General features: G+C 42.1%; 1 long non-coding RNA gene and 1 pseudogene across 4 annotated transcripts; one reads left to right on the forward strand and one right to left on the reverse strand.

Moving 5' to 3' along the window:
• Nucleotides 1-1,408: 1,408 nt before the first annotated feature.
• Nucleotides 1,409-5,426, reverse strand: LOC143484216 (fish-egg lectin-like; annotated as a pseudogene). The gene is made up of 5 exons (XR_013122573.1): nucleotides 5,273-5,426; nucleotides 4,963-5,190; nucleotides 3,526-3,739; nucleotides 3,078-3,205; nucleotides 1,409-2,932 (listed from the first exon to the last, which is right to left on the reverse strand). The product of XR_013122573.1 is annotated as a fish-egg lectin-like (transcript).
• On the forward strand, nucleotides 5,138-20,119 carry LOC143484233 (uncharacterized). Of its 3 annotated transcripts, XR_013122580.1 has the most exons (4): nucleotides 5,138-5,634; nucleotides 5,926-8,484; nucleotides 16,948-17,486; nucleotides 17,932-20,119. It is a non-coding gene; the product is annotated as an uncharacterized LOC143484233 (long non-coding RNA). The 3 variants fall into 3 exon arrangements; XR_013122578.1 differs by having other exon boundaries at nucleotides 5,138-8,484; XR_013122579.1 differs by having other exon boundaries at nucleotides 5,138-8,484; nucleotides 18,156-20,119.
• Nucleotides 20,120-20,332: the final 213 nt, after the last annotated feature.

Here is a 20,332-nt window from a genome sequence, read left to right on the forward strand (position 1 = left end):
CAGGCGTCGTGGCTGCCCCCCGTGTAGCTGATCTGTTGCAGCTGGAGCCGCTCATCGGAGGGGGGGGGGGGGGGGTACTGTCAGGAATAGCACATGATCTCCATGCAAATGCGATTCACCTGTTACTCATCGCCCCTCCCCCTTCGCAACTATTTAAGCTTCCTCCTCTCTCTGCTGGGTTGCAAAGTATTGTTGCCATGCCACGCACCAAGCGTTCTTTCCGTGTTACTGTCTTTCTGTGTACCAATCTCTGCTCTCCTCCTAGACCTCGTTCCCTGCCTAGTCCCTCTGTACTTCCTGGCTTCTGTCTCACTGGCTTGACCCTGGGCTGTCCTGACTACATTTACAATACTCCTGCACAACACCCCCTGAATGGAGTAACTCGCTATTGTCCGCACTTGGATCCTTGTCTGCCTGATCAATACGTTACAATCTGTTCAAATTCGGTCACTTCTGAGATATGGTCTCTCCTGCTGATAGTGAGAAACTTGTCCATGCATTTATCACATCAAGGCTAGATTATTGTAATGCTGTTTTATCTGCTCTCTCAAAGAGCTCTATTTCTCTTAGCGAGTTCAGAACGCTGCTGCAATGGTATTGACTCACAGTGTCACATCACACAACCAACCTGACTCCAATACCCAGATTCCTCACTCTCCCCAGCCTGACCAGCCATAATAAGATAATCTTCACCGGATTATTGATTTCACCTGCGTATGTCCCTGTTATTTAAGCCCATTTCTAAATGTGCCGTATTTTGTCAAATGTGATTTTTACACCGCAATCGAAATTTGTCCTCCGCTTTTAACCCATCTGTGCAGTTAGAACACACACAAACACACACACTAGTGATTACTAGGGAGCGGTGGGCAGCCCTAGCCCGGCGCCCGGGGAGCAGTTGGGGTTAGGTGCCTTGCTCAAGGGCACCTCAGTCATGGCCTCAGGTCTGGGAATCGAACCCACGACCCTCCGGTCACAAGACCAGTTCCCTACCCCCAGGCCATGACTGCCCCTATATATATATATATATTATATATATTTGTAACACAAATAAATGAATGGTCATGGGCAAGAACAGCAATTTCAGTGTCTCCCTCTATTTTTTTATTATGTCCTTGGTCAACGAGACATTTTAGCTGAGTTATAAATGATTCAGCAGCAAAAAAAATCTCTTGAACAGAAGGAGCCTCAGTGAATCATGAACGTATGAAGACAGCTGGAGACTCTTGTTGCAAACGTCCCACTACAGATATACCAATAACCAGCAAGTTTAGGATGCATTTAGCACACACTAAGCCTTCACAGAGAGGCCTTTGCAAAACTGATATGCAGGGTACAGCCATCTGAGGGGGATCAGGCTAACAAACCCTGATGTAACAAACAGAGCTTGGCAGGTGGGACGCATATGCAGCTTTTAAGAGGTTTTAATACAATTGTCCAACACAAAAACAACACAACTCATACAAAGACCAAAGATAACAATAAAACTAACACTAAAGAAGCAAGAACCACAAAAGTCATAGAGACAAACCAAATACTCACAGATTACACTATACAGCTTAACAACATTCAATAACCCACAACCACCAGGACCAAACACAGGACTTAAATACATCAACTAAACAAGGGACACAACAAGACACACCTGAAGGTGATAACGAGGGGCAGGGAACATGGCAGGGGTGTGAAACCAGAGACAACTAGGAAATGTCAAAATAAAAGACACGCAAACACAGAGAACAAAACAAAAGTCAAGACTGACAAGGGGGGAGACAGGAACACATGACACCTGATCAGCTCCCGGTTCAACACCAACTGCTGTCGTGAGCCAACCATTTAAAATCCAAACATATCTGCATGGACGAAATTTTGATTTCATAGGTGGAGGGGCACAAATGGCTTGAGGCTTGAGAACTGGGCTGGTTGGTGTGTGTGTCAAACATTGACGGGGGCTGTTCAGCGTGAGAACTCGGAGCGGTCGTTTTCTGTGTGGTCCTAGCGCAAAACTGGCTTTTGAAAAAAGCCTGTGCCCCCGCCAAATTACATGCATATCTGACACAATTATGGATGTGAAGTAGCCAGAGATTATGTGGAATTCTGTATTAGACTGAATTTCAACATGTGGATTGCACAACTGCGTTGTCAAAATGGACATAATGTTTGTGTGTGTAGGAAAATTCCTCTGCATCCCAGATGATTTCTATACCATTGCTAAGTCCCAGGTAGTTGCTAGGATCTTGCTGGGTTGTTGTTAACCATCAGCAAACCCCTTCTGGCCACCGGAGGGCCACCTCTCCAGAATACAATTGTATTTTCCTACGTTCAGTAAGCCTTACAAAGCCATTTGTACTTGTCTTGCCTCTCGTGTTCATGATATCTGCTCGTATGTTTTGGTCTCTGACCTTTGCTCATTTTTTATCTGTCCCATGACTGGTTTTGTTTTAGATAGCCCCTGTGCCTTGACCTTCTGTATTTAACTTTTTATCTGCAAATTAATCCCTCTTCCATCTCAAGCTTTGTCACATTAACCGATTGATATGGTACCTCAGGTAGTTGCTACGGTCATGCTATATGGTATACATAGTATTCTATGTGGTTGCTATGGAATTCCAATTTTATTATTATTACTGCATTATTGCAACATAAAACATTAAACAGTCATGCAAATTTTAACTTTCTTTTGCTTCTTCATATATACTGTTTTTAACTTTTAAAGACACTGTAATAGACTGCAAAATATTAATCTTATTCTCCAAGAGTCTAAGTCTCTGACATAGTGGCAGCGTTTTTTTAAATGCTGCAGTCTGAAATGCTGTCATCTGTGCCAATGAGCCACAGGTGTCCGAGATCGTAGGAAAGGTGTTTGACTTTTTGTGAATGTGGGATGTGTTGCCATCCAGTGCCAGTTGGTTTGCATGGAGAGGTGCCCTCTCTGGAAGACAAGAATTAAATAGTCCATTATGTAACTTAATCAAAGGTAGAATACTCTTAGATCTACTTAGATATCTTCTGTGACTGTCTGTCCCAATGTGGAGTTTTATTGCAATGTATATAATAAGGCAAAAAAATCTAAGTACCTGTAATAGATATCGCCAACGGAATTGACCCCATACACCTGTCCATCAGTAGAAACTTCAATCATGGAAAGAGCTCCGGGTACTGACTCCCAATTTAGAGATCCAGCACAAGCTGTAGCACTTACTCCCTGACACAAATCAGAGTCAGACTGACAATTTAGAAAATAATAACTATGGGAATAAATATTATTAGAATGAGAATATAGTGTAATAATTCTTTAACACTATGCCAACATAAATCAGTAAAAGGTGACAATAGCGTGTCAAGAAACCAAAACATTAACTACATTGTGCCCAGCAAACACAAAGACAGTCTGAAAGAATTGCAGCACCAGAGTTCAATATGTCAGTAATCACAACATTGTTCCAAATCCACCTTCATAATGTAAATGAGTTGACTCCTCCCCCTTACCTTCATAATTTAAATGAGTTGACTCCTCCCCCTTACCTTCATAATGAAGATGTTGTCTTGGTTGTTGACCCCCAGCAGCTGTAGGGTCCACAGCTGTAGTATTTTAGCTTTCCTGGGATGTTAACCCAGTGGGCCTCATCACCTGACTTATGGCTCATGGTTTCATCCCCGTTAAGGCAGAAAATGTCATCATACATGTTGACACCAGCTGTGAGTAATGATCCCCCTGCATCTATCTGTTTCAGCAGACCTTGAAGTTAGAAAAAACATATTGTAGAAATATACAATGCAGTTTTACAGGAATTCAAATACAAAAAACAATCACAATGTGATAATTTAGACCCTAGTCCTTCATGTTACTGTAACATATTTCTTCATGAAGGCGGATACATGCGCAATAGACAGCAGGTTCTATTAGACTCAACACAGGGTTCATATCCTCTGTTTGTTCAACCAGACCAACACGGATGGCAGCAGGACAGTGAGGCACAATGAGGAGCTAAAGTAGGGTGACCATATTTTCATTTGGAAAAACCAGGACACCTTGCGGGGGGAAGGGGGCGTGGCAAACTCTGTCTACATTCTGATTAAGAACAGGGCTGCCCTCACTGATGCAGCTCGGGGATTACGCCTGTAAATTTAAATTTAAATGGTACAGTGAAGGTAATTTAAAAACCAGGACATTTCCTGGAAACCCGGGACGCCCGGGACAGGACGTGAAAATACGGACATGTCCCGGGAAATACGGACGTTTGGTCACCCTAAGCTAAAGCAAACCAAAAATGAGCACAACAGGAGTAACATAAAAACACACAGGCTGACAAATTAAAGAAATGCTATTAAACACACAGGGCCGACACTCTGCGACCCACAAGACGAGACTAAATAGATTCAAACTCAAAAGAAGACTTAAACCATGTATAAAGTATGACAGAACTCAGGGCACAAAACAATTAACCATAAAGAAAACACTACAAAGTATTTAACAAGATGTACTGAAAGCATAACCGCAAACTAACACCAGGTAAGGAGATAATCAAACATACAAACACACAGTAAAACAAATCACCAGGGTAACCTGAAGATATATGAAACATATTAACTTGCTATAACCAAACACCAGGAAAACTTAACTGAGATAAGACAGCAAACGGTAGGGTGATTAGACAATAATTAGCATTAGCCAAGACAGATTCACAACCACAATAACCTGCAAGGAAAGTTTGGAACACACAGGGAATAAATACCAAACTAATCAATAACAGAACTAGAAACTGCTGAAACACATAGGAAGGTGGAGTTATATACACGGGGACGTGATCAACAGAAAGTGACACATGGAAAGCAAAAACAAAGACAAGACTGAAAGACATCAGGGGCTAAATGAGATGTAGGCAAAACCTGACAGAGGGGCAGAGACAGACATGACAGTTACATGTTGAATTCTTGTCCAGTATGTATGGACCAGCCTACCTGGGGTCTTTACCCAGTCCCCTCTCACAAGTTTGTAGATGTAATTCACTGAGTTGACTCCCCAGACTCCAGCAGGACCCACACTGACATGCGTCAGGGCTCCTAGTAAATGTGTCCACCCGGTTACATACAGAGTGAAGATCGAACCATCTGAGTTCACTCCAAACACCTGGCCGTTCCCAGCATCAATCTGCTTCAGTCTGCCTTCTACCACTTTACAGTCAAGAGCTGTAAATCAATACACACCATGAGATGAGAACTGAAAGAAGTGATAAGTATTGGTCTTATTTAAATATGTGTACACACTCACCATGACTGGTAATCCAGAGATTCAGGAGTACAATGAGGATGGCTGTTCCCTTCATGGTCTTCAGTGTTCTTCCCCTAGTGAAGTTCTGCTACAGGGAGATGGTGTTTATTTATAGTCTATAGGGACGTGGTGGGGAAGGAGTGGTTCCGCCTACTGCTTTGTGCAGTCTACCAAGACCACCACTCTTTCTTTCTTTTGTTCTTTCTGTCGATTCTCCTCGTGTTAAGGAGACGTGTAGTAGCAATTATTGAGGAAAATAATAGTAGAAATCCTGCTATTATAATTCATGAGGACAGTACTACAAACGAAGAGAATTGGGGACTTCAAATCTCCTACAGAGAATTAGTTGTGAATAAATAACGGTGAGCAAACTGCTAGTTCTCCATGTAGGCTAGTTAACTAGCCTACAATTTTACTGTGCGTTCATAAGCATTTAGAGAGCTTAAAAAATGAGAATTTAGCAAATGCCTTAAATGACTGAACTTATGTTTTGAGACAGTTTGAGTTTATCGGTTACTAAGCGCAAATGTGGAATTGTGGAGTGAAATGTGTTCGATTTATTCTTAGCCATTGCTGGCTAGACCTGATCGAGACAGTCTAGCAGCGAGTCAAATTAATCCGAGAGGAGATTTTTCTTTGTTCTTTTCATGAAGGATGTCACGAAATGGCGGGCCCCCTACTGGTCGACCCTGTCTACAGCGGCAGCTGTTCTGTCAATCGTTGCATTGTGTTCGTCCCTCGGGTGGGCGGAGTCCATGATCCGTCTCACCTGAGGGTCATTTGTTTGTCTATATATGTCTTGTCTTTGTACCAGTTGACCGCTGGTTATTATATCCTTAATTTGGATCAGTTCACGGGTTTTGGTTTGCGCACTTTTTCAATTAAACCATCCTTTTTCCCTGAGACTTGGCCTGATCGCTTCCATTTTATTTCACTCACCCTGCCCGTCACAAAGGAGTGTTTGTAAATGGACAGAATAATTAGTGAGATTAAGAACAGAATTTTATTTCCGTTCACATACATAGTATAGCCTACATATAAATACTGTGGCATGGTGTGGAGAGAAGAGGTCGTAAGCAGGTCCATCTTGTCTTAATAGTTGTCTTTATTAATGCCACGACAGGAAAACTTGCTGCACGCATGCGCAATCACATGGAGCTAACAGCTAAATTCACATATGCAACACGGGGGATAGTATTATGACAATCACATTACACATAGGTGGAAGGGAGACTCAGGTAAGGCACAAGTACATGAAATGGACTGGGGTGACTAACACTAACAGCACATATGAAGGGCAACAGTAACTTGTAACACAAAAGCATAAACTTACACAACACACAACACCCCTGAGCCACTGGGGCCCATGGGTATTACAGTCACTCCCCGGTACCCCCCATTGGCCCAACGCTACAAAGACCCCCCCCCTCCCCAAAAAAAAAGGTCAGCCATCCTGGCAAGCACACCTAGTACAAAAAAGTAGTGTGTAAGGGACAAAAAAAAAAACAATTCCACATCATGGCATTAATACATGAACAGTATAACTTGCACAACAAGAGAGGCTTTCAAGAGAGGCGGTCGCACTTTATCTCTGCTCTGCTATCTCTGCTCCTGCACTCCCTCCCTCCTGTCCTGCTCAGCTTAGATTCTGTGTCTTGTCTTAGTAACCTGACGCTGCTCTTCGAATTTTAACAAGAAAATGGATTTGATCAGGTGGTCTCTCAACGCAATTGACACTATTTTTTCCACGAGGAGTCATGGTGCGGGAGAACCCACATGCCCGGACGGAACATCCTCAGCTGGATATGTGCATGACTCGTGGGGGACGTGGCGTTGTTTGTGTCTTGCGCCTCTCTCCCTGGAAGATGTTGAGGACGTGTACTTATTTGGAACTTTGATCGCGGTGGCTCTGCTGATTGGATTAGGCGTTGCCCTGGTGTATCGGAAAGTTGATAAAGTGGAGTCAGCTATTGAGCGTCCACGTCAAGTGCCCCACATGATTGATGCGGTGGGTAGAGCTGTTGGAACACACTGTGACTGTTGGAAAAAGCTTGGAGACGATCGTGGATGGAATCAATGCTCTATGTGTGAAGTTGGATCAGTTGGGAGACAGCCGACTTTAAGAGGAGTTCGTGCTCAAATTCTCAAGGACGAGCTCCTTGCTAAATTCTGGGGATTTTTTGCATGCACACAGACTGTTGTCCTGTTGTGAGAATTATCTGTGGTCATATTTTTTTGTCTCCTCCCAATGTTATCTCTATGTTTTCTCTGCCACTCTGCGTAAAGGTGGCGCCTGTGGCAGCCACCGCTCTGGGTTTTCGGTGCTTTAACACTGGGCCCTGGGCAAAGACGCATTCCTAGTCTGTGAACCTGTTCATTGACAATGGCAATAAAACCCTTTTCTGATTCTGAAGACAATAAACAGTCAGACTCACAGCATCAAAAACACGGCGTTGCGCAACAGGAACATGGCATTCAATCAGTCGGGAACTCAGCAGTGAAACAGTCCATGTAGTAAGGGCACACAGTTCAAGGCACACAGTCCTGTAGGCGCTGTGGTAGCCTACGCGCACGCTGCGGCCTGGCCGATCCAGCCACAGGGGAAACAGTGTGGGGGACAACGGGGGAAACAGGGGCAGGAGAGTCTGGGCAGCGTCCAGTGCCTTGAGCTCTTGGGCGGTACGGGGCAAGGCGGACGCGATGTACCACGAGGCGCCGCCGGCCCCAACATATCCGGTAGACCACGCTACAATACATGTTTAATGCATAACTTGTAAAGGGAAATAAGAGGGAGGAAAAATTGGGTTCATATTTTATAATATATGTTATATGGTTAAGAGAATGTGTTAGTACTTGCCATTTGATGTTCTGGAATGTGGGGGGAAAGAAAAGTATTGTGTAATACTACTAATGTTTGTGTATTTATTCATGTTGTTGCATGTAATAGTGTGATGGAAGGTATTATAGCCACCTAGGCTTAAGTATAGAAGAATTTTGACCATATCTGTTTTGTTTAAATACGTCAGGTTTTTATCAGAGATCATCAGGATCTGAGGAGACGGTGGTGGATCTACTGGAGAATTAGATGGCGAGCCACCCACGAGTTGGACTACTTTCTTTTGAGAGTCACCTTCACTACATACTGGTGAAGTAGGAACATGCTAGTCTGAAAGACTGTTGCTCCCTTCCACTCACTATCTTGAGCACTACATGTAATAATTTTTTTTTTGTTTCATATTTGATATTTGTGTGTTGGCTTGTTGCTTAATCAAAGGGGACACAAGTGAAATAATTTTGTATTTTGCTTCAGCCATTATTTTCTTTACCCCTGTAACTCTGTACACCAGGGGTGCTCATTACGTCGATCGCGAAGGAATGTGCGTAGATCGCGTCACATAAAATAGTAGTAGATGAATCGCACATCTGCGCTGACGGTTGTATTTTGATTGACATTCACGGTAGCCAATCTGCAATCCACTCAACAAATTACGTTCAGTGATGTTATTTATGAGCATATGCCATCTGTGTTTACTAGGCCACTACTAAATCTTATAAATAAGTTAAACCTCTCTGAGATACATACATAGCAGTCTGAATCTCACTTAAATCCACCAACCAACCGATCAATGTTATTTTATTTATTTGTTTTATTTTATGTATTTAGCTGACGCTTTTATCCAAAGCGACTTACAATACTACAAAATAGTAGTTACAATAAACTGTTACCACGGCAACAGATGACACGGCCACACAGACTGAAACAAAGGCGATCAATTCCCTGTCGTTAAACCGTGAACGAGACTCACATTCCTGGACTTCATAACCAGAAGGACGATTCCCAGCACACCTGGACGACGTCACTTTTTATCAACTAGGAGCCTGTGGTGGAAATTCCCTCTTAATTCCAGGAGAATTCAGGGAGGACGACGAAACCACCCAAAACCCTCAACACGTCCCACTGAGCAAAGACACGTCCAAAAGACGTCAATTAAACGTCTTCGTCAGACGTTTAAAAGACGTCCACTGAAAAGCCAGAATGAAAGTTTTTGCGCCGTCTTTTTTTAAACGTCTTTGAACGTCTATTACTGACATTCAGTTGACGTCAATAATGGACGTTCAAAAGACGTTTAAAAAAGACGTTGCAAAAACGTTCATTCTGACTTTTCAGTGGACGTCTTTTGAACGTCCATTATTATAACTAGTGCAGCGCGTCCGTTTGATGCAAAAAAAGAATGTCACCAGTCTTGTGTCTTTTAATCAGTGTGTAGCTCTAAAATCAGTCTACTTCTGTCTCTATTTTATAATGAATATGGGTGAGCCCCCCCGTCTCTGTTGGAATTTGCCGAACTCTGTTTTTGCATGTTCTCCAAAAGTTGTTTGTCTAAGACTTTCACAATTAGATGAGCCCATCTTAGTTCCCTAAATCCTACAACAAACTTTGACAACTCAGCGATCACAAATGTGAAAAAGGCTCCACGACTTGGGATTGTAATCCACTTAACTTTCACTACTTGGGGTTGCACCTAAGTTACAGACGTCAAGCACACAGATGTTTCCTCTCTCCATGCAGAAGCGAGGTTTTTCACTTCGTGGTTTGCAAATGTCAAGTGGACCTACAAAGGCTATTTTGAAGCTTCCTGTTTTTAGCAAACTTTCTCCTGCATGCACTTAGAATATGTAAAATGGCCAGAATATATAATAAAAGAGTGGACATCCTTTTTAGAAATAAATGACTCTCCAGACATATCATCATCACTTTTATGGGAAACAGGCAAAGCAGTTCTAAGAGGAAAAATAATCTCATACACTACATTTAAAAAGAAGAAAGAAACAGAACATGAAGTAAAGTGTCACGTTGAGGACCCCGGCCCCTCCCTTTTGGACGTGTGTATTCGTAGTCCACGTGCCTTGTCTGCGTCAGTGGTACTCTGTGGTGATGGCTATGTCGTGTGAATAATGTGTCTCACCTGTGAATCGTCTCGTAATCACGTGGGGCTAATGTGGTTTGTCTATTTAAGGTGCGCTCGCGCAGTGTCCTGTGCTCGTCGTTGTCTAAAGTCTACACGTTGCTGTGTCTGTGTATTGTTCTCCGTGCGCTATTGCGCAATCTTTGTTAAAATTAAAAGTGACGTTTGCTGCTATAGAGGGATTCTGTGTCTCATCCTTCACGCCGCACCCATCGTCACAGAACGACGAGCCGTCTGAGACACCAAGTGGAAAATGCCAGGCTATAAACCAAAGCCAAAAAAGGGGAAGAAACCCAGCAAGCGGCATCACCGCTCTTCTCCCTCTCCTCCGTGCCGCAAAGCCCTGCCGACTCTGGCGCAGCTGACGCTGGACCCCGAGTGTGCGTACCTGCTGTGCGCGGCTCGGGAAACTTCCATACCCGAGCTGGCCGAAGAATATCGCCGGACAGCTGCTCGGGTGTGGGTAGAGAGGCACCCCTCTCCTTCTCGGGTCATCCTTATCTCAACTGTTTCACAGAACAATAACAGAAATCAAACAAAATGCAAAACTTCCAACAAACATGAATACTGCAATCATCTCCCTTCACCTTAAACCAAACAAAGACCTTACCCAACCATCTAGCTACAGACCATTATCATTAATGAATACAGACACAAAAATAATCAGCAAGGCACTAGCCAACAGAGTAGAAACAGTAATTCATAATTTAATAAATCCTGATCAAACAGGTTTTCTCAAAGGTCGACACTCATCCACAAATATGCGCAGATTAGTGAACATAATAGACTACACCTCACACCAAAACATACCAACAGCAATTGTAACCCTAGATGCAGAAAAAGCCTTTGACAGAGTAAACTGGAAATTCTTATTTATCACACTGTATAAACTCTGATTTGGAGAATCATTCATTAACTGGATACAGATCTTATACACTGCACCTAAGGCTACAGTCAACACCAACGGGGTAATATCACAACCTTTCACATTACACCGGGGGACCAGACAAGGATGCTCACTCTCTCCTTATCTATTCTCTATTCGATCCAATTCGATCCAATTCGGGGTTTAGTGTTATTAAAAATGTATTTATTTGAGCTGTTTCCTGACTATGTACAGAAGCAACATGTTAAAACTAGTATTATATCAATATTAATCAGCAAATAGTTACTGGTAGTTGGTAGTTATTGATGGCTGGAAGACTGGTGAAAAGGGTAATCATAAATCTACCTTCAAGAAAGGTAATCCAGGACAATAAACAGAGGACATCTTTGAGGTGTCTATATCTGCAACAGTGGACTCAAAAGCTGTTGCTACCAAATGCATTTTTATTTTAAAAGTGCTCACACTTAATAAACTGAAAGTATAAAATGTAAACGTGTATTTTTCTTTAAAGTGAGATTATAAGAACAGAACTCTCACGTTACGGTCCCCGACCCCTCCCTGTTGGGCGTGTGTTAACGTTGTCTGCGTGTACTCGTCTGCGTCTGTGTATCTCCGTGGGTGCGGGTGCGTCTTGTGATAATCCTCACCTGTGGCTCGTCTCGTCATCACGTGGGGTTTGTGTGGTTTGTCTACTTAATGTGCGTTCGCGCAGCGTCCTGTGCTCATTGTTTGAGTCACACATGTTCTATGTAAACGTGTTTTATGTGCGCTGTCTGCGCTTCGGTAAACGTAATAAACGTAACGATTTGGAAAGTGCAAAGGATTCTGTCTCGTCCATCGCATTGCGCCCAACGTTACAAGAACATTTTTAACTTTTTAAAACTGTAAAAACACTGGGTAAACTGTCAGTGACATGGACTAACTGTAAATAGTCACTGACACTGGATAAACTGTCCTGTTTTTAGATTGCCGATTTGACTATCGTCGTTACTGTCACTGTCCGACGCCATGTTGTTTTACAGTTAGTTAGACCGAGCACGCCTGCGTGAATTCAGTGACAGTGGCGGGTGTAGAAGTTCACAAAAAATCGATCTTTGGACGTACGAATCGATTATCAGATCATCATACGCGAATCGATTCTGAATCGGAAAATCGATTTTTTCAACACAGGCCTACCTAATATGGAACATAAAATCAGTCTACATGCAGACGATATCCTACTATTTCTACAAAAACCACATATCTCAATAACAAAAACAATTGAAACCGATTCAATAATATCAGAGTACTCAATTAACTGGTCAAAATCTGCAATTCTCCCAATAAATATAAATAAATGTGATATTGAACTGAAAACATTACCTATCCCAATATGTAGTAATTACATCACATATCTGGGTATAAAGATATCTCCCCAGCTGTCAGAGTTGTTCAAGCTCAATTACAACCCGTTAACTAAAACAATAAGTGACGATCTTCGCCGCTGGACTACACTTCCTCTTTCACTTTCACTGGCAGAATTGCTACGATTAAAATGACAATATTACCAAAAATCTATTATTTATTTTCAATGATTCCCATTCAGCCCCCACTCACTTGGTTTCAGACTTTAAATATCACAATAACTGATTATTATTGGAAAAATAAACCATCTAGAATCAAACTTACAACGTTACAGAACTCGAAATCATATGGCGGTCTGGAGGCACCAAATTTCCACCATTATTATCTTGCAAATCATTTAAAATATATATTAAAATGGATAAAACCTAATAGTACAATATAGATCGTGGACTGATTTAGAACAAGCATTATGTAAAGATATACAGATAGCCAATTTACCATTTATCAGCCAAACAATTAAACATCACCCATGTTTTTATAATACAACTGTGGCTACAACTCTGACAGCCTGATGGAATTTTCACAAACTAACAAACTCAGCATTAACACCAACCATCCATTCACCCATCTGGAATAACCCGGACTTTACAATTAATAAAAAAACATTAAACTATCTATCATGGACTAATAAGGGAATCACGCACCTCAAACATCTGTATAACAATACCACATTAATGTCACTACCACAAATAACTCAGAAATACGGCAATGTAAAGAACTCAGGTCTTAAAATATCACCAGTTAAGATCACTCATCAGTTCAAAAATCAATCCAACTACTTTAGCCCTCCCTACACCAATCTCAGAACTTCTTAAAATTACTACAGCAAATAAAACATTATCCAATTAAATCTTAACATTAGCTTACCATACAAGCAATGGGAAGAAGATTTATCAATAACTCTTAATGCCAACTTCTGGATACAGATATGTAATAATAACTATAGCATTATCACAAATACTAATTTACAATTAATCCAGTATAAAGTAATTCCCCGAGTACACTATACCGCATACAAAATGTATAAAATGGGATTCACATTTCAAGGGGGGTACTCACCAAACTGTACACACTGCAATCAGAACACTGTTGATAATTATATCCATGCTATGTGGCACTGCACTCCAGTTAACCAGTTTTGGAAGGAAGTCACTACTCATCTATCTCAAGCACTAAATACCCAAATTCATCCAACACCATCATTATGCCTGCTAGGAGACATATCAACCATTAGCACAACACCACAAAACAATAGAATAATCATAATGTCCCTAGTCATTGCCAAAAAAGTCATCCTCATGAATTGGAAAACAAAAAATAACATGAACATCAATCACTGGAAAAATCTTCTAATATATTATATCCCCCCAGATACACACTTAGAGCCTACCATAAATACAGATACAGACTTACTCTAGACACAACTAACTCAAATATTACATCACAATAATTCAACATAAGCAAATTCAACTGTAGCAAATAAATCACAAGTTCATGATTCTAGTACATTCCTATTTTTTGATAAGCAAAAGGGTATATTATATAATATAGTATTGTATTATATTATGTTATAATATATTATAATATATTGCATTATATTATACCATATTATATTATATATTTGTATGTAAGTATAACCCCCTCTTCCAGTCATCAGTCATCAACCAGGAAGTCCTCACTCTCCATTCACCAGTCCAGGAAGACCCCCCCCCCCCCTCCCCATTGGCCTACAACCCTTCTGCTTATTAAGGGGGGTTCTCATGCAATCAACACATCACACCAATAGAGATAATTGCCATAGCATACACCACATGTAGTCCCCAATACAGCTAACCCCACATAAAAGTTCACATAAATGAAATAAAGAAAATACAGTAGAACCCCGGAACACGACTGCCTCAGTACTCAACATATTCGGACTTCGACTCAAAATTTCGAGAAAACTTTGTTTCAGAGTTCGAACAATGCTTCGGAATCCGACCGACTCGCGTGACATTTGTAAACAAAATACAGTTTGTGCTTGTGTTTGTGCCACTTTGCTGGTGTGCTGGTCTATGCAAGCTTCTTTCCTCCACCCTGTGTTGACGGTGCATTAGCGCAGAGCTCTCTAAAACTGCTTATACATTGTAGCCGTTTGTTGTGGCTTCACTGCGGCTTATCACTTCTGTAACCTGCTGGAGCAGCACCTATCCATAGGTAGCTACGCGGTATTCCGCATAGTTTGTTGGTTATTGGTGGTTCATGCAGCTAATGCCTGTTCATTGTAGGAGTAACGTGGATTGGCGCAACAGCTAAAAGGGTGTGAGCTGTTTATAGCAGCGGCTGATGGTCCTGTGTAAGCATCATCTATTTGGTTCTCTACTTTACTTATTTTTATCTATTGTTTTGTGTAATTCGTTTCTTGGTCGTTTTGTTCTAGTTGACGTGATTATATTTTTCATTTGATTATTAACTGATGGTTTGATGTTGGTTTTTTTTTGTTTAACTGACTTATTGTTTTATTTACTTTGGCAGCAGTTTTTGGTTTAGTGTGGGATTGTTTTTTAAGCATTATTTTTATTTGTTGTTTTCTGGAAAATATTATTGGCTGTGGGGTGTCCCGTGGGTCTAGTGGTCAGAGCAATTGTAGATCCTAATTGTGTCTCTTGTTTTTTTAGGACATCAGGATGTCCGTTCACTCGTGGTTTGGCACCTTACTCGCTGTGGTGTGAGTTCACATGCATTGCACTTTTGCATGTGTGTGTGTGTTGGAGACTTTAGAATATAGACAGGGCTAGACTGCTTGTACTTGGACACCCACGGCCAGTAGGCCAGTTCGTTGGAGCTCCTGTATGTTTCTTTTCTATTTTTCTGCATTGTGTTTTGTTAATTTTGCGTTTAAGTAATATTAATAAATGAAGTGATTTTATGGATGGGTTGTGAATAAACCTTTGATTACCTCAATCCACATCTCCATATTTATTCAGGTTTACCGTAAACAGAATTATAGAACCAGAGGCAAGGTAATTAGAGAGCGCTAGAGGGACAAACTGGGATGGCAAACAGGTGGGAAAAATAAAACATGTGATTGGCAGGATTTGTCTCAGAGGAAGCATGTAACATCTCTCACCCTCCTTGGTTGGCCACTATTGTGTGACGGGGACAATTACCTAACGGGAGGAAACTATGGCATTAAGTAGGAATTAGACAGGGTGGAAATTCCCACCTCAAAGAAGAGAAACATATGGCTCAACAAGGGGGGCCTTCAGATGCTCAAATCTATTTTGATCTATTCTACAGAACCTGTTGCTAACCCAAGATTTTATACTTGCAGCTCACTGGAGTGTTATGAACATACAGCTGTTCTCTTTTATACATGTACCGCTATTCTCTATTATACGTGTACAGCTGTTCTCTAATATACGTGTACCGCTGTTCTCTATTATACGTGTACCGCTGTTCTCTATTATACGTGTACCGCTGTTTTCTTTTATACGTGTACCGCTGTTTTCTTTTATACGTGTACCTCTGTTTTCTTTTATACGTGTACCGCTGTTCTCTATTATACGTGTACCGCTGTTCTCTATTATACGTGTACCGCTGTTCTCTTTTATTCGTGTACAGCTGTTCTCTATTATACGTGTACCGCTGTTCTCTTTTATTCGTGTACCGCTGTTCTCTTTTATTCGTGTACCGCTGTTCTCTATTATACGTGTACCGCTGTTCTCTTTTATTCGTGTACCGCTGTTCTCTTTTATTCGTGTACCGCTGTTCTCTTTTATTCGTGTACCGCTGTTCTCTGTTATACGTGTACCGCTGTTCTCTGTTATACGTGTACCGCTGTTCTCTTTTATACGTGTACCGCTGTTCTCTTTTATACGTGTACCGCTGTTCTCTATTATACGTGTACCGCTGTTTTCTTTTATACGTGTACCGCTGTTTTCTTTTATACGTGTACCGCTGTTCTCTATTATACGTGTACCGCTGTTCTCTTTTATACGTGTACAGCTGTTCTCTATTATACGTGTACAGCTGTTCTCTATTATACGTGTACCGCTGTTCTCTTTTATACGTGTACCGCTGTTCTCTTTTATACGTGTACCGCTGTTCTCTTTTATACGTGTACCGCTGTTTTCTTTTATACGTGTACCGCTGTTCTCTATTATACGTGTACCGCTGTTTTCTTTTATACGTGTACCGCTGTTCTCTATTATACGTGTACCGCTGTTCTCTATTATACGTGTACAGCTGTTCTCTATTATACGTGTACAGCTGTTCTCTTTTATACGTGTACCGCTGTTCTCTATTATACATGTACCGCTGTTCTCTATTATACATGTACCGCTGTTCTCTATTATACATGTACCGCTGTTCTCTATGTTGCGGCCATTGCTGTTTTTAGGAGGTCTGTGGATTAGCTGCTCTGATTTTATTCACAGGTTGTCCAGAAGATGGCGCAATGACGGATGAACAACTGGATTAGGGGTCACGTGACGTCTCCCTTCAGGCTGTAAGTGATAAAGGCTGACTAAGGCTGAACTCATAATCATGATGGGTTTAAAAGCTCACCTCGAGTTTTTAATGGTGCCCCATAGTGTTTTGACTAGGCTCCACGTTGCCCTAATGAATTAGACATTTGTGGTTCTTAAAGGGACTTTTGAGTTAGAACTGATATGGTCATTTGTTTCCCTATCTTGGACTTTGTAGTGTTACGACCCTCAGGTCGGTGTAGGATTATTTATATAAAGTTCACTAGGGTTGTCATAAGGCGCACTATGTGTGAGCGCCGCACATTGTGCATGTAAGTTGTTTCCCCAGGCAACGCGTCTAATCTCGCTCCGCAACGACGATGTCGAGGTGCCGTTGGCTGTCTCTCATCACACCACTCCCTTCCGACGATCCTGTTGGCTGTCCCTGCTGTCATCACCCCCATTTAAACCGGCCCGGGAATGAAGACAGGGGGCAGGCAGGAAGGAAGGTATTGAGGGTTGTTCGTGTGTTGAGATTTTGATAAAGTAGTTAAGATTCAAGATTCAAAGATTCAAAGCTTTATTCTTCACACATTGTACAAGCACAGGGTGAAATGCGTCTTCGCCCAGGGCCCAGTGTTAAAGCACCGAAAACCCAGAGCAGCGTCGCCTCAATGGGCGCCACCTTTACGCAGAATGAGAAAACATAGAGATAACATTGGGAGGAGACAAAAAAAATATGACCACAGATTATTCTCGCGAACAGGACAACAGTCTGTGTGCATGCAAAAAATCCCCATAGCACATACAGCATTGATAACACAGACAGTAAGCAGTGAGAGGCGTGATTCATTCAGAGAGGGAGGGGGGGCCAGAGGCCTGGCACAGAGTTTTTGTGTCAAAGTTCGCGTTGGAAGGCGAGAGCCATCTCTGACAGTCTCTGTGTGGGGGTAGGAGCAGGTAACCAAGACGACGACCTTCTGGGAGAATTTGTTTGGGCGCCAATGCAGATAAGAAGAATGAGGAATTTAGCAAGGAGCTCATCCTTGGGAATTTGAGCACGAACTCCTCTTAAAGTCGGCTGTCTCCCAACTGATCCAACTTCGCACGTAGAGCATTGATTCCATCCACGATTGTCTCCAAGCTTTTTCCAACAGTCACAGTCTGTGTTCCAACAGCTCTACCCACCGCATCAATCATATGGGGCACTTGACGTGGACGCTCAATAGCTGACTCCACTCTATCAACTTTCCGATACACCAGGGCAACGCCTAATCCAATCAGCAGAGCCATCGCGATCAAAGTTCCAAATAAGTACACATCCTCAACATCTTCCAGGGAGAGAGGCGCAAGACACAAACAACGCCAGGTCCCCCACGAGTCATGCACATATCCAGATGAGAACGTACCGTCCAGGCATGTGGGTTCTCCCGCACCCTGACTCCTCGTGGAAAAAATAGTGTCAATTGCGTTGAGAGACCACCTGATCAAATCCATTTTCTTGTTAAAATTCGAAGAGCAGCGTCAGGTTACTAAGACAAGACAGAGAATCTAAGCTGAGCAGGGCAGGAGGGAGGGAGTGCAGGAGCAGAGATAAAGTGCGACCGCCTCTCTTGAAAGCCGGAAGAGAACTAGGTTACTGTATAACTATAGGTTACTGTATAGTTAAGACTGTAACGCCGGTGGGTAAGGAACAACACACCGCGTTAGAGAGAGCAAGGGAGAGGTGGAACCAAGTGCCACAAAACAACAGAACTAAAAGGAGTGCCTGAATAAATGCGGACTTCTCAACGCATAGAAAGAAATAAAGCAAACCAAGGACGCCAGGGGAAGTAGCTGGCTGCTAGCAATAAAAACTGCTCAAACAAAAAAAACCCTTCCCATACACACAGCAACGGGATAGGAAGGTAAACAGGTTGAGGAAAACTTGAGGGAGGTCAGTAAGCGACGCAGGAGATAGGAACTCGAAAAATGACAGAGAAAACAGACAGGAGAGATAGGTGACGGGACACCTACAGAGGCAAACGCAGCAACAGAGAAAACAGGGAGAGGCTGAGAACGCAACGGCATAACCACAACGAATCAGCAATGATCCGTCTCCATGGGCTTCCTTATGAAGCCATGGCAACAGGTGAGACGGATCATTGCTGATTGCGTTGCTGAAGTCTAGGGCTGGTTCGGGTGCCCCTTGTGGAGGTAGATGGCACGGCGTCCGAGCCAGCCCTGGCTCGGGCGCCCCTAGTGGCAGTAAATGGAACGGCATCCAAGCCAGCCCTGACAAAGACTAGTTTGTTCGTGGTGTTTCTGAGTGTTTGTTTAGAAGTGTTTGTTGTATGTATTTTGGATTCTGTGTCGGTTTTGACCTTATGCTTCTCCTTTGACTAAGATTACGGTTTCCCCCTTAATATCAGTCTGGTCGCCTATTGTATATAGCCTTTTGTATATAGCACACTTTGTACATAGCCTGTATATTCAACTCATTGTTTTTGCAGACCAGTGGTTGGGACGTAGGGAGTTGAGGCTATTTCTGTTCCATTTTGTCCTCTGTTTACGGCTAGGGAGTTAGGGTAGGTTTTTGTATATTTTCTTTCTGATAAATACGAAGTTAGCCATTCTGTTTGTGTTTCGAAGTTGTTATTTTTTTGGCCATATCAACTCCTGAAGCCTGTATTGTCCCGCCACAAATAAACATTTTTCTTTATTATAATTATTTCTCCGTTTGTTTCCTGTTACGATCTGGTAGCCTAGGCCAGGTCGTAACAGTAGTTAATCACGCTTAGATGGAGTGTGATGAGAAGTACTACTTATAGGCTTTGACTAAATCTGATTATTTGTGTAGGTTTTATATAGTTGTATATAACTGGTTTGTTTTGTATTGTCTCTTGTTTTGGAGTTGTAGGAGTGGCTGCCATTTTTGCCTTTTCTGCTGTTTATGTTTGTAGGGAGGTAGGAGGATATATCATAAGAAGCCTCAGTTTAAGAGGCGGTGTGTTAGTGATTTTCTTTGTTGTGTTGGTTTAAACCCACCCTGAAGTCATGACTCCAAATTTAAAATCATCAGTTAAATATTATACATATTTGTATATATATCCAAATATTTGTAACACAAATAAATGAATGGTCATGGGCAAGAACAGCAATTTCAGTGTCTGCCTCTATTTTTTTATTATGTCCTTGGCCAACGAGACATTTTAGCTGAGTTATAAATGATTCAGCAGCAAAAAAATCTCTTGAACAGAAGGAGCCTCAGTGAATCATGAACGTATGAAGACAGCTGGAGACTCTTGTTGCAAATGTCCCACTACAGATATAATAATAACCAGCAAGTTTAGGATGCATTTAGCACACACTAAGC

This window comes from Brachyhypopomus gauderio, chromosome 20 (genome assembly GCF_052324685.1).
Source record: "Brachyhypopomus gauderio isolate BG-103 chromosome 20, BGAUD_0.2, whole genome shotgun sequence".
Taxonomy (NCBI): Eukaryota; Metazoa; Chordata; class Actinopteri; order Gymnotiformes; family Hypopomidae; genus Brachyhypopomus; species Brachyhypopomus gauderio.